This window comes from Osmia lignaria, unplaced genomic scaffold (genome assembly GCF_051020975.1).
Source record: "Osmia lignaria lignaria isolate PbOS001 unplaced genomic scaffold, iyOsmLign1 scaffold0001, whole genome shotgun sequence".
In the NCBI taxonomy this organism is placed as follows: Eukaryota; Metazoa; Arthropoda; class Insecta; order Hymenoptera; family Megachilidae; genus Osmia; species Osmia lignaria.
Window position 1 is genome coordinate 27,220,673 of NW_027478158.1, and position 15,098 is coordinate 27,235,770.

A 15,098-nucleotide genomic window follows, 5' to 3' on the forward strand; every position below is an offset into this window, starting at 1 on the left:
GCTTCGTTTCCGAGATATTTGCATATTTATCTCAAGGGAAGGGGCCTGACGGACATATTTCGAGATATTTCTTCTTCTTGTTGTTCTTCTTCTGCACAGCTAAGCGGGAAGTGGCATTTGCGGCTCGCACTAGTGCAGAGTTATCTCAAAGAAAGGGGCCACGGTGTTTCTGTATCTCTATTATGTTGGTGCGACTTCGGAACTTTTAAATATCTTGATATATCTCGAGAACTACGCATCTGATCAAAAAATATCATACTACATAAAAAGTAGGAAACTTAATTCTCTACAAGAAAGGTCTCTAAACATTTTGCCATAGCTCGCTTCGTTTCCGAGATATTTGCAGATTTATCTCAAGGGAAGGGGCCTAACGGACATATTTCGAGATATTTCTTCTTCTTGTTGTTCTTCTTCTGCACAGCTGAGCTGGAAGTGGCATTTGCAGGTCGCAATAGTGCAGAGTTATCTCAAAGAAAGGGGCCACGGTGTTTCTGTATCTCTATTATGTTGGTGCGGCTTCGGAACTTTTAAATATCTCGATATATCTCGAAAACTACGCTTCTGATCAAAAAATATCATAGAACGTAAATTGTAGGAAACATTATTCTCTACAAAAAAGGTCTCTTAACATTTTGCCATAGCTCGCTTCGTTTCCGAGATATTTGCAGATTCATCTCAAGGGAAGGGGTCTGACGGACATATTTCGAGATATTTCTTCTTCTTGTTGTTCTTCTTCTGCACAGCTAAGCTCGAAGCGGCATTTGCAGCTCGCAATAGTGCAGAGTTATCTCAAAGAAAGAGGCCACGGTGTTTCTGTACCTCTATTATGTTGGTGCAGTTTCGGAACTTTTAAATATCTTGATATATCTCGAGAACTACGCATCTGATCAAAAAATATCACCGAACATAAAAAGTAGGAAACTTAATTCTCTACAAAAAAGGTCGCTCAACATTTTGCCATAGCTCGCTTCGTTTCCGAGATATTTGCAGATTTATCTCAAGGGAAGTGGCCTGACGGACATATTTCGAGATATTTCTTCTTCTTGTTGTTCTTGTTCTGCACAGCTAAGCTGGAAGTGGCATTTGCAGCTCGCAATAGTGCAGAGATATCCCAAAGAAAGGGGCCACGGTGTTTCTGTATCTCTATTATGTTGGTGCGGCTTCGGAACTTTTAAATATCTTGATATATCTCGAGAACTACGCATCTGATCAAAAAATATCATACTACATAAAAAGTAGGAAACTTAATTCTCTACAAGAAAGGTCTCTAAACATTTTGCCATAGCTCGCTTCGTTTCCGAGATATTTGCAGATTTATCTCAAGGGAAGGGGCCTGACGGACATATTTCGAGATATTTCTTCTTCTTGTTGTTCTTCTTCTGCACAGCTAAGCTGGAAGTGGCATTTGCAGCTCGCAATAGTGCAGAGTTATCTCAAAGAGAGGGGCCACGGTGTTTCTGTATCTCTATTATGTTGGTGCGGCTTCGGAACTTTTAAATATCTTGATATATCTCGAGAACTACGCATCTGATCAAAAAATATCATAGAAGATAAAAAGTAGGAAACTTAATTCTCTACAAAAAAGGTCTCTTAACATTTTGCCATAGCTCGCTTCGTTTCCGAGATATTTGCAGATTTATCTCAAGGGAAGGGGCCTGACGGACATATTTCGAGATATTTCTTCTTCTTGTTGTTCTTCTTCTGCACAGCTAAGCTGGAAGTGGCATTTACAGCTCGCAATAGTGCAGAGTTATCTCAAAGAAAGGGGCCACGGTGTTTCTGTATCTCTATTATGTTGGTGTGGCTTCGGAACTTTTAAATATCTTGATATATCTCGAGAACTACGCATCTGATCAAAAAATATCAAAGAACATAAATTGTAGGAAACATAATTCTCTACAAAAAAGGTCTCTTAACATTTTGCCATAGCTCGCTTCATTTCCGAGATATTTGCAGATTTATCTCAAGGGAAGGGGCCTGACGGACATATTTCGAGATATTTCTTCTTCTTGTTGTTCTTCTTCTGCACAGCTAAGCTGGAAGTGGCATTTGCGGCTCGCACTAGTGCAGAGTTATCTCAAAGAAAGGGGCCACGGTGTTTCTGTATCCCTATTATGTTGGTGCGGCTTCGGAACTTTTAAATATCTCGATATATCTCGAAAACTACGCTTCTGATCAAAAAATATCATAGAACATAAATTGTAGGAAACATAATTCTCTACAAAAAACGTCTCTTAACATTTTGCCATAGATCGCTTCGTTTCCGAGATATTTGCAGATTCAGCTCAAAGGAACTGGCCTGACGGACATATTTCGAGATATTTCTTCTTCTTGTTGTTCTTCCTCTGCACAGCTAAGCTGGAAGTGGCATTTGCAGCTCGCAATAGTGCAGAGTTATCTCAAAGAAAGGGGCCACGGTGTTTCTGTATCTCTATTATGTTGGTGCGGCTTCGGAACTTTTAAATATCTTGATATATCTCGAGAACTACGCATCTGATCAAAAAATATCATACTACATAAAAAGTAGGAAACTTAATTCTCTACAAGAAAGGTCTCTAAACATTTTGCCATAGCTCGCTTCGTTTCCGAGATATTTGCAGATTTATCTCAAGGGAAGGGGCCCAACGGACATATTTCGAGATATTTCTTCTTCTTGTTGTTCTTCTTCTGCACAGCTGAGCTGGAAGTGGCATTTGCAGGTCGCAATAGTGCAGACTTATCTCAAAGAAAGGGGCCACGGTGTTTCTGTATCTCTATTATGTTGGTGCGGCTTCGGAACTTTTAAATATCTCGATATATCTCGAAAACTACGCTTCTGATCAAAAAATATCATAGAACGTAAATTGTAGGAAACATTATTCTCTACAAAAAAGGTCTCTTAACATTTTGCCATAGCTCGCTTCGTTTCCGAGATATTTGCAGATACATCTCAAGGGAAGGGGTCTGACGGACATATTTCGAGATATTTCTTCTTCTTGTTGTTCTTCTTCTGCACAGCTAAGCTCGAAGCGGCATTTGCAGCTCGCAATAGTGCAGAGTTATCCCAAAGAAAGGGGCCACGGTGTTTCTGTATCTCTATTATGTTGGTGCGGCTTCGGAACTTTTAAATATCTTGATATATCTCGAGAACTACGCATCTGATCAAAAAATATCATACTACATAAAAAGTAGGAAACTTAATTCTCTACAAGAAAGGTCTCTAAACATTTTGCCATAGCTCGCTTCGTTTCCGAGATATTTGCAGATTCATCTCAAGGGAAGGGGTCTGACGGACATATTTCGAGATATTTCTTCTTCTTGTTGTTCTTCTTCTGCACAGCTAAGCTCGAAGCGGCATTTGCAGCTCGCAATAGTGCAGAGTTATCTCAAAGAAAGAGGCCACGGTGTTTCTGTACCTCTATTATGTTGGTGCAGCTTCGGAACTTTTAAATATCTTGATATATCTCGAGAACTACGCATCTGATCAAAAAATATCATCGAACATAAAAAGTAGGAAACTTAATTCTCTACAAAAAAGGTCTCTTAACATTTTGCCATAGCTCGCTTCGTTTCCGAGATATTTGCAGATTTATCTCAAGGGAAGTGGCCTGACGGACATATTTCGAGATATTTCTTCTTCTTGTTGTTCTTCTTCTGCACAGCTAAACTGGAAGTGGCATTTACAGCTCGCAATAGTGCAGAGTTATCTCAAAGAAAGGGGCCACGGTGTTTCTGTATCTCTATTATGTTGGTGCTGCTTCGGAACTTATAAATATCTCGATATATCTCGAAAACTACGCTTCTGATCAAAAAATATCATAGAACATAAAAAGTAGGAAACTTAATTCTCTACAAAAAAGGTCTCTTAACATTTTGCCATAGCTCGCTTCGTTTCCGAGATATTTGCAGATTTATCTCAAGGGAAGGGGCCTAACGGACATATTTCGAGATATTTCTTCTTCTTGTTGTTCTTCTTCTGCACAGCTAAACTGGAAGTGGCATTTCCAGCTCGCAATAGTGCAGAGTTATCTCAAAGAAAGGGGCCACGGTGTTTCTGTATCTCTATTATGTTGGTGCGGTTTCGGAACTTTTAAATATCTTGATATATCTCGAGAACTACGCGTCTGATCAAAAAATATCATAGAACATAAAAAGTAGGAAACTTAATTCTCTACAAAAAAGGTCTCTTAACATTTTGCCATAGCTCGCTTCGTTTCCGAGATATTTGCAGATTTATCTCAAGGGAAGAGGCCTGACGGACGTATTTCGAGATACTTCTTCTTCTTGTTGTTCTTCTTCTGCACAGCTGAGCTGGAAGTGGCATTTGCAGCTCGCAATAGTGCAGAGTTATCTCAAAGAAAGGGGCCACGGTGTTTCTGTATCTCTATTATGTTGGTGCGGCTTCGGAACTTTTAAATATCTTGATATATCTCGAGAACTACGCATCTGATCAAAAAATATCATAGAACATAAAAAGTAGGAAACTTAATTCTCTACAAAAAAGGTCTCTTAACATTTTGCCATAGCTCGCTTCGTTTCCGAGACATTTGCAGATTTATCTCAAGGGAAGGGGCCTGACGGACATATTTCGAGATATTTCTTCTTCTTGTTGTTCTTCTTCTGCACAGCTAAGCTGGAAGTGGCATTTACAGCTCGCAATAGTGCAGAGTTATCTCAAAGAAAGGGGCCACGGTGTTTCGGTATCTCTATTATGTTGGTGTGGCTTCGGAACTTTTAAATATCTTGATATATCTCGAGAACTACGCATCTGATCAAAAAATATCATAGAACATAAATTGTAGGAAATATAATTCTCTACAAAAAAGGCCTCCTAACATTTTGCCATAGCTCGCTTCGTTTCCGAGATATTTGCAGATTTATCTCAAGGGAAGGGGCCTGACGGACATATTTCGAGATATTTCTTCTTCTTGTTGTTCTTCTTCTGCACAGCTGAGCTGGAAGTGGCATTTGCAGGTCGCAATAGTGCAGACTTATCTCAAAGAAAGGGGCCACGGTGTTTCTGTATCTCTATTATGTTGGTGCGGCTTCGGAACTTTTAAATATCTCGATATATCTCGAAAACTACGCTTCTGATCAAAAAATATCATAGAACGTAAATTGTAGGAAACATTATTCTCTACAAAAAAGGTCTCTTAACATTTTGCCATAGCTCGCTTCGTTTCCGAGATATTTGCAGATTCATCTCAAGGGAAGGGGTCTGACGGACATATTTCGAGATATTTCTTCTTCTTGTTGTTCTTCTTCTGCACAGCTAAGCTCGAAGCGGCATTTGCAGCTCGCAATAGTGCAGAGTTATCCCAAAGAAAGGGGCCACGGTGTTTCTGTATCTCTATTATGTTGGTGCGGCTTCGGAACTTTTAAATATCTTGATATATCTCGAGAACTACGCATCTGATCAAAAAATATCATACTACATAAAAAGTAGGAAACTTAATTCTCTACAAGAAAGGTCTCTAAACATTTTGCCATAGCTCGCTTCGTTTCCGAGATATTTGCAGATTCATCTCAAGGGAAGGGGTCTGACGGACATATTTCGAGATATTTCTTCTTCTTGTTGTTCTTCTTCTGCACAGCTAAGCTCGAAGCGGCATTTGCAGCTCGCAATAGTGCAGAGTTATCTCAAAGAAAGAGGCCACGGTGTTTCTGTACCTCTATTATGTTGGTGCAGCTTCGGAACTTTTAAATATCTTGATATATCTCGAGAACTACGCATCTGATCAAAAAATATCATAGAAGATAAAAAGTAGGAAACTTAATTCTCTACAAAAAAGGTCCCTTAACATTTTGCCATAGCTCGCTTCGTTTCCGAGATATTTGCAGATTTATCTCAAGGGAAGGGGCCTGACGGACATATTTCGAGATATTTCTTCTTCTTGTTGTTCTTCTTCTGCACAGCTAAGCTGGAAGTGGCATTTACAGCTCGCAATAGTGCAGAGTTATCTCAAAGAAAGGGGCCACGGTGTTTCTGTATCTCTATTATGTTGGTGTGGCTTCGGAACTTTTAAATATCTTGATATATCTCGAGAACTACGCATCTGATCAAAAAATATCAAAGAACATAAATTGTAGGAAACATAATTCTCTACAAAAAAGGTCTCTTAACATTTTGCCATAGCTCGCTTCGTTTCCGAGATATTTGCAGATTTATCTCAAGGGAAGGGGCCTAACGGACATATTTCGAGATATTTCTTCTTCTTGTTGTTCTTCTTCTGCACAGCTAAACTGGAAGTGGCATTTCCAGCTCGCAATAGTGCAGAGTTATCTCAAAGAAAGGGGCCACGGTGTTTCTGTATCTCTATTATGTTGGTGCGGTTTCGGAACTTTTAAATATCTTGATATATCTCGAGAACTACGCGTCTGATCAAAAAATATCATAGAACATAAAAAGTAGGAAACTTAATTCTCTACAAAAAAGGTCTCTTAACATTTTGCCATAGCTCGCTTCGTTTCCGAGATATTTGCAGATTTATCTCAAGGGAAGAGGCCTGACGGACGTATTTCGAGATACTTCTTCTTCTTGTTGTTCTTCTTCTGCACAGCTGAGCTGGAAGTGGCATTTGCAGCTCGCAATAGTGCAGAGTTATCTCAAAGAAAGGGGCCACGGTGTTTCTGTATCTCTATTATGTTGGTGCGGCTTCGGAACTTTTAAATATCTTGATATATCTCGAGAACTACGCATCTGATCAAAAAATATCATAGAACATAAAAAGTAGGAAACTTAATTCTCTACAAAAAAGGTCTCTTAACATTTTGCCATAGCTCGCTTCGTTTCCGAGACATTTGCAGATTTATCTCAAGGGAAGGGGCCTGACGGACATATTTCGAGATATTTCTTCTTCTTGTTGTTCTTCTTCTGCACAGCTAAGCTGGAAGTGGCATTTACAGCTCGCAATAGTGCAGAGTTATCTCAAAGAAAGGGGCCACGGTGTTTCGGTATCTCTATTATGTTGGTGTGGCTTCGGAACTTTTAAATATCTTGATATATCTCGAGAACTACGCATCTGATCAAAAAATATCATAGAACATAAATTGTAGGAAATATAATTCTCTACAAAAAAGGCCTCCTAACATTTTGCCATAGCTCGCTTCGTTTCCGAGATATTTGCAGATTTATCTCAAGGGAAGGGGCCTGACGGACATATTTCGAGATATTTCTTCTTCTTGTTGTTCTTCTTCTGCACAGCTAAGCTGGAAGTGGCATTTGCGGCTCGCACTAGTGCAGAGTTATCTCAAAGAAAGGGGCCACGGTGTTTCTGTATCCCTATTATGTTGGTGCGGCCTCGGAACTTTTAAATATCTCGATATATCTCGAAAACTACGCTTCTGATCAAAAAATATCATAGAACATAAATTGTAGGAAACATAATTCTCTACAAAAAACGTCTCTTAACATTTTGCCATAGATCGCTTCGTTTCCGAGATATTTGCAGATTCAGCTCAAAGGAACTGGCCTGACGGACATATTTCGAGATATTTCTTCTTCTTGTTGTTCTTCCTCTGCACAGCTAAGCTGGAAGTGGCATTTGCAGCTCGCAATAGTGCAGAGTTATCTCAAAGAAAGGGGCCACGGTGTTTCTGTATCTCTATTATGTTGGTGCGGCTTCGGAACTTTTAAATATCTTGATATATCTCGAGAACTACGCATCTGATCAAAAAATATCATAGAACATAAAAAGTAGGAAACTTAATTCTCTACAAAAAAGGTCTCTTAACATTTTGCCATAGCTCGCTTCGTTTCCGAGATATTTGCAGATTTATCTCAAGGGAAGGGGCCTGACGGACGTATTTCGAGATATTTCTTCTTCTTGTTGTTCTTCTTCTGCACAGCTAAGCTGGAAGTGGCATTTGCGGCTCGCACTAGTGCAGAGTTATCTCAAAGAAAGGGGCCACGGTGTTTCTGTATCTCTATTATGTTGGTGCGGTTTCGGAACTTTTAAATATCTTGATATATCTCGAGAACTACGCGTCTGATCAAAAAATATCATAGAACATAAAAAGTAGGAAACTTAATTCTCTACAAAAAAGGTCTCTTAACATTTTGCCATAGCTCGCTTCGTTTCCGAGATATTTGCAGATTTATCTCAAGGGAAGGGGCCTGACGGACGTATTTCGAGATACTTCTTCTTCTTGTTGTTCTTCTTCTGCACAGCTGAGCTGGAAGTGGCATTTGCAGCTCGCAATAGTGCAGAGTTATCTCAAAGAAAGGGGCCACGGTGTTTCTGTATCTCTATTATGTTGGTGCGGCTTCGGAACTTTTAAATATCTTGATATATCTCGAGAACTACGCATCTGATCAAAAAATATCATAGAACATAAAAAGTAGGAAACTTAATTCTCTACAAAAAAGGTCTCTTAACATTTTGCCATAGCTCGCTTCGTTTCCGAGACATTTGCAGATTTATCTCAAGGGAAGGGGCCTGACGGACATATTTCGAGATATTTCTTCTTCTTGTTGTTCTTCTTCTGCACAGCTAAGCTGGAAGTTGCATTTGCGGCTCTCACTAGTGCAGAGTTATCTCAAAGAAAGGGGCCACGGTGTTTCTGTATCTCTATTATGTTGGTGCGGCTTCGGAACTTTTAAATATCTCGATATATCTCGAAAACTACGCTTCTGATCAAAAAATATCATTGAACATAAATTGTAGGAAACATAATTCTCTACAAAAAAGGTCTCTTAACATTTTGCCATAGCTCGCTTCGTTTCCGAGATATTTGCAGATATATCTCAAGGGAAGGGGCCTGACGGACATATTTCGAGATATTTCTTCTTCTTGTTGTTCTTCTTCTGCACAGCTAAGCTGGAAGTGGCATTTACAGCTCGCAATAGTGCAGAGTTATCTCAAAGAAAGGGGCCACGGTGTTTCTGTATCTCTATTATGTTGGTGTGGCTTTGGAACTTTTAAATATCTTGATATATCTCGAGAACTACGCATCTGATCAAAAAATATCATAGAACATAAATTGTAGGAAATATAATTCTCTACAAAAAAGGCCTCTTAACATTTTGCCATAGCTCGCTTCGTTTCCGAGATATTTGCAGATTTATCTCAAGGGAAGGGGCCTGACGGACATATTTCGAGATATTTCTTCTTCTTGTTGTTCTTCTTCTGCACAGCTAAGCTGGAAGTGGCATTTGCGGCTCGCACTAGTGCAGAGTTATCTCAAAGAAAGGGGCCACGGTGTTTCTGTATCCCTATTATGTTGGTGCGGCCTCGGAACTTTTAAATATCTCGATATATCTCGAAAACTACGCTTCTGATCAAAAAATATCATAGAACATAAATTGTAGGAAACATAATTCTCTACAAAAAAGGTCTCTTAACATTTTGCCATAGCTCGCTTCGTTTCCGAGATATTTGCCGATTTATCTCAAGGGAAGGGGCCTGACGGACATATTTCGAGATATTTCTTCTTCTTGTTGTTCTTCTTCTGCACAGCTAAGCTGGAAGTGGCATTTGCAGCTCGCACTAGTGCAGAGTTATCTCAAAGAAAGGGGCCACGGTGTTTCTGTATCTCTATTATGTTGGTGCGGCTTCGGAACTTTTAAATATCTCGATATATCTCGAAAACTACGCTTCTGATCAAAAAATATCATAGAACATAAATTGTAGGAAACATAATTCTCTACAAAAAAGGTCTCCTAACATTTTGCGATAGCTCGCTTCGTTTCCGAGATATTTGCAGATTTATCTGATGGGAAGGGGCCTGACGGACATATTTCGAGATATTTCTTCTTCTTGTTGTTCTTCTTCTGCACAGCTAAGCTGGAAGTGGCATTTGCGGCTCGCACTAGTGCAGAGTTATCTCAAAGAAAGGGGCCACGGTGTTTCTGTATCCCTATTATGTTGGTGCGGCTTCGGAACTTTTAAATATCTTGATATATCTCGAGAACTACGCATCTGATCAAAAAATATCATAGAACATAAAAAGTAGGAAACTTAATTCTCTACAAAAAAGGTCTCTTAACATTTTGCCATAGCTCGCTTCGTTTCCGAGATATTTGCAGATATATCTCAAGGGAAGGGGCCTGACGGACATATTTCGAGATATTTCTTCTTCTTGTTGTTCTTCTTCTGCACAGCTGAGCTGGAAGTGGCATTTACAGCTCGCAATAGTGCAGAGTTATCTCAAAGAAAGGGGCCACGGTGTTTCTGTATCTCTATTATGTTGGTGTGGCTTTGGAACTTTTAAATATCTTGATATATCTCGAGAACTACGCATCTGATCAAAAAATATCATAGAACATAAATTGTAGGAAATATAATTCTCTACAAAAAAGGTCTCTTAACATTTTGCCATAGCTCGCTTCGTTTCCGAGATATTTGCAGATTTATCTCAAGGGAAGGGGCCTGACGGACGTATTTCGAGATATTTCTTCTTCTTGTTGTTCTTCTTCTGCACAGCTGAGCTGGAAGTGGCATTTGCAGGTCGCAATAGTGCAGAGTTATCTCAAAGAAAGGGGCCACGGTGTTTCTGTATCTCTATTATGTTGGTGCGGCTTCGGAACTTTTAAATATCTCGATATATCTCGAGAACTACGCATCTGATCAAAAAATATCATAGAACATAAAAAGTAGGAAACTTAGTTCTCTACAAAAAAGGTCTCTTAACATTTTGCCATAGCTCGCTTCGTTTCCGAGATATTTGCAGATTTATCTCAAGGGAAGGGGCCTGACGGACATATTTCGAGATATTTCTTCTTCTTGTTGTTCTTCTTCTGCACAGCTAAGCTGGAAGTGGCATTTGCAGCTCGCACTAGTGCCGAGTTATCTCACCGAAATGGGCCACGGTGTTTCTGTATCTCTATTATGTTGGTGCGGCTTCGGAACTTTTAAATATCTCGATATATCTCGAAAACTACGCTTCTGATCAAAAAATATCATAGAACATAAATTGTAGGAAACATAATTCTCTACAAAAAAGGTCTCTTAACATTTTGCCATAGCTCGCTTCGTTTCCGAGATATTTGCCGATTTATCTCAAGGGAAGGGGCCTGACGGACATATTTCGAGATATTTCTTCTTCTTGTTGTTCTTCTTCTGCACAGCTAAGCTGGAAGTGGCATTTGCAGCTCGCACTAGTGCAGAGTTATCTCAAAGAAAGGGGCCACGGTGTTTCTGTATCTCTATTATGTTGGTGCGGCTTCGGAACTTTTAAATATCTCGATATATCTCGAAAACTACGCTTCTGATCAAAAAATATCATAGAACATGAATTGTAGGAAACATAATTCTCTACAAAAAAGGTCTCCTAACATTTTGCGATAGCTCGCTTCGTTTCCGAGATATTTGCAGATTTATCTGATGGGAAGGGGCCTGACGGACATATTTCGAGATATTTCTTCTTCTTGTTGTTCTTCTTCTGCACAGCTAAGCTGGAAGTGGCATTTGCGGCTCGCACTAGTGCAGAGTTATCTCAAAGAAAGGGGCCACGGTGTTTCTGTATCCCTATTATGTTGGTGCGGCTTCGGAACTTTTAAATATCTTGATATATCTCGAGAACTACGCATCTGATCAAAAAATATCATAGAACATAAAAAGTAGGAAACTTAATTCTCTACAAAAAAGGTCTCTTAACATTTTGCCATAGCTCGCTTCGTTTCCGAGATATTTGCAGATATATCTCAAGGGAAGGGGCCTGACGGACATATTTCGAGATATTTCTTCTTCTTGTTGTTCTTCTTCTGCACAGCTAAGCTGGAAGTGGCATTTACAGCTCGCAATAGTGCAGAGTTATCTCAAAGAAAGGGGCCACGGTGTTTCTGTATCTCTATTATGTTGGTGTGGCTTTGGAACTTTTAAATATCTTGATATATCTCGAGAACTACGCATCTGATCAAAAAATATCATAGAACATAAATTGTAGGAAATATAATTCTCTACAAAAAAGGTCTCTTAACATTTTGCCATAGCTCGCTTCGTTTCCGAGATATTTGCAGATTTATCTCAAGGGAAGGGGCCTGACGGACGTATTTCGAGATATTTCTTCTTCTTGTTGTTCTTCTTCTGCACAGCTGAGCTGGAAGTGGCATTTGCAGGTCGCAATAGTGCAGAGTTATCTCAAAGAAAGGGGCCACGGTGTTTCTGTATCTCTATTATGTTGGTGCGGCTTCGGAACTTTTAAATATCTCGATATATCTCGAGAACTACGCATCTGATCAAAAAATATCATAGAACATAAAAAGTAGGAAACTTAGTTCTCTACAAAAAAGGTCTCTTAACATTTTGCCATAGCTCGCTTCGTTTCCGAGATATTTGCAGATTTATCTCAAGGGAAGGGGCCTGACGGACATATTTCGAGATATTTCTTCTTCTTGTTGTTCTTCTTCTGCACAGCTAAGCTGGAAGTGGCATTTGCAGCTCGCACTAGTGCAGAGTTATCTCACCGAAATGGGCCACGGTGTTTCTGTATCTCTATTATGTTGGTGCGGCTTCGGAACTTTTAAATATCTCGATATATCTCGAAAACTACGCATCTGATCAAAAAATATCATAGAACATAAAAAGTAGGAAACTTAGTTCTCTACAAAAAAGGTCTCTTAACATTTTGCCATAGCTCGCTTCGTTTCCGAGATATTTGCAGATATATCTCAAGGGAAGGGGCCTGACGGACATATTTCGAGATATTTCTTCTTCTTGTTGTTCTTCTTCTGCACAGCTGAGCTGGAAGTGGCATTTGCAGGTCGCCATAGTGCAGAGTTATCTCAAAGAAAGGGGCCACGGTGTTTCTGTATCTCTATTATGTTGGTGCGGCTTCGGAACTTTTAAATATCTCGATATATCTCGAGAACTACGCATCTGATCAAAAAATATCATAGAACATAAAAAGTAGGAAACTTAGTTCTCTACAAAAAAGGTCTCTTAACATTTTGCCATAGCTCGCTTCGTTTCCGAGATATTTGCAGATTTATCTCAAGGGAAGGGGCCTGACGGACATATTTCGAGATATTTCTTCTTCTTGTTGTTCTTCTTCTGCACAGCTAAGCTGGAAGTGGCATTTGCAGCTCGCACTAGTGCAGAGTTATCTCACCGAAATGGGCCACGGTGTTTCTGTATCTCTATTATGTTGGTGCGGCTTCGGAACTTTTAAATATCTCGATATATCTCGAAAACTACGCATCTGATCAAAAAATATCATAGAACATAAAAAGTAGGAAACTTAGTTCTCTACAAAAAAGGTCTCTTAACATTTTGCCATAGCTCGCTTCGTTTCCGAGATATTTGCAGATATATCTCAGGGGAAGGGGCCTGACGGACATATTTCGAGATATTTCTTCTTCTTGTTGTTCTTCTTCTGCACAGCTGAGCTGGAAGTGGCATTTGCAGGTCGCAATAGTGCAGAGTTATCTCAAAGAAAGGGGCCACGGTGTTTCTGTATCTCTATTATGTTGGTGCGGCTTCGGAACTTTTAAATATCTCGATATATCTCGAAAACTACGCTTCTGATCAAAAAATATCATAGAACATAAAAAGTAGGAAACTTAATTCTCTACAAAAAAGGTCTCTTAACATTTTGCCATAGCTCGCTTCGTTTCCGAGATATTTGCAGATTTATCTCAAGGGAAGGGGCCTAACGGACATATTTCGAGATATTTCTTCTTCTTGTTGTTCTTCTTCTGCACAGCTAAACTGGAAGTGGCATTTCCAGCTCGCAATAGTGCAGAGTTATCTCAAAGAAAGGGGCCACGGTGTTTCTGTATCTCTATTATGTTGGTGCGGTTTCGGAACTTTTAAATATCTTGATATATCTCGAGAACTACGCATCTGACCAAAAAATATCATAGAACATAAAAAGTAGGAAACTTAATTCTCTACAAAAAAGGTCTCTTAACATTTTGTCATAGCTCGCTTCGTTTCCGAGATATTTGCAGATTTATCTCAAGGGAAGGGGCCTGACGGACGTATTTCGAGATATTTCTTCTTCTTGTTGTTCTTCTTCTGCACAGCTCAGCTGGAAGTGGCATTTGCAGGTCGCAATAGTGCAGAGTTATCTCAAAGAAAGGGGCCACGGTGATTCTGTATCTCTATTATGTTGGTGCGGTTTCGGAACTTTTAAATATCTCGATATATCTCGAAAACTACGCTTCTGATCAAAAAATATCATAGAACGTAAATTGTAGGAAACATTATTCTCTACAAGAAAGGTCTCTAAACATTTTGCCATAGCTCGCTTCGTTTCCGAGATATTTGCAGATTTATCTCAAGGGAAGGGGCCTGACGGACATATTTCGAGATATTTCTTCTTCTTGTTGTTCTTCTTCTGCACAGCTAAGCTGGAAGTGGCATTTGCAGCTCGCAATAGTGCAGAGTTATCTCAAAGAGAGGGGCCACGGTGTTTCTGTATCTCTATTATGTTGGTGCGGCTTCGGAACTTTTAAATATCTTGATATATCTCGAGAACTACGAATCTGATCAAAAAATATCATAGAAGATAAAAAGTAGGAAACATAATTCTCTACAAAAAACGTCTCTTAACATTTTGCCATAGCTCGCTTCGTTTCCGAGATATTTGCAGATTCAGCTCAAAGGAACTGGCCTGACGGACATATTTCGAGATATTTCTTCTTCTTGTTGTTCTTCCTCTGCACAGCTAAGCTGGAAGTGGCATTTGCAGCTCGCAATAGTGCAGAGTTATCTCAAAGAGAGGGGCCACGGTGTTTCTGTATCTCTATTATGTTGGTGCGGCTTCGGAACTTTTAAATATCTTGATATATCTCGAGAACTACGCATCTGATCAAAAAATGTCATAGAACATAAAAAGTAGGAAACTTAGTTCTCTACAAAAAAGGTCTCTTAACATTTTGCCATAGCTCGCTTCGTTTCCGAGATATTTGCAGATTTATCTCAAGGGAAGGGGCCTGACGGACATATTTCGAGATATTTCTTCTTCTTGTTGTTCTTCTTCTGCACAGCTAAGCTGGAAGTGGCATTTGCAGCTCGCACTAGTGCAGAGTTATCTCACCGAAATGGGCCACGGTGTTTCTGTATCTCTATTATGTTGGTGCGGCTTCGGAACTTTTAAATATCTCGATATATCTCGAAAACTACGCTTCTGATCAAAAAATATCATAGAACATAAATTGTAGGAAACATAATTCT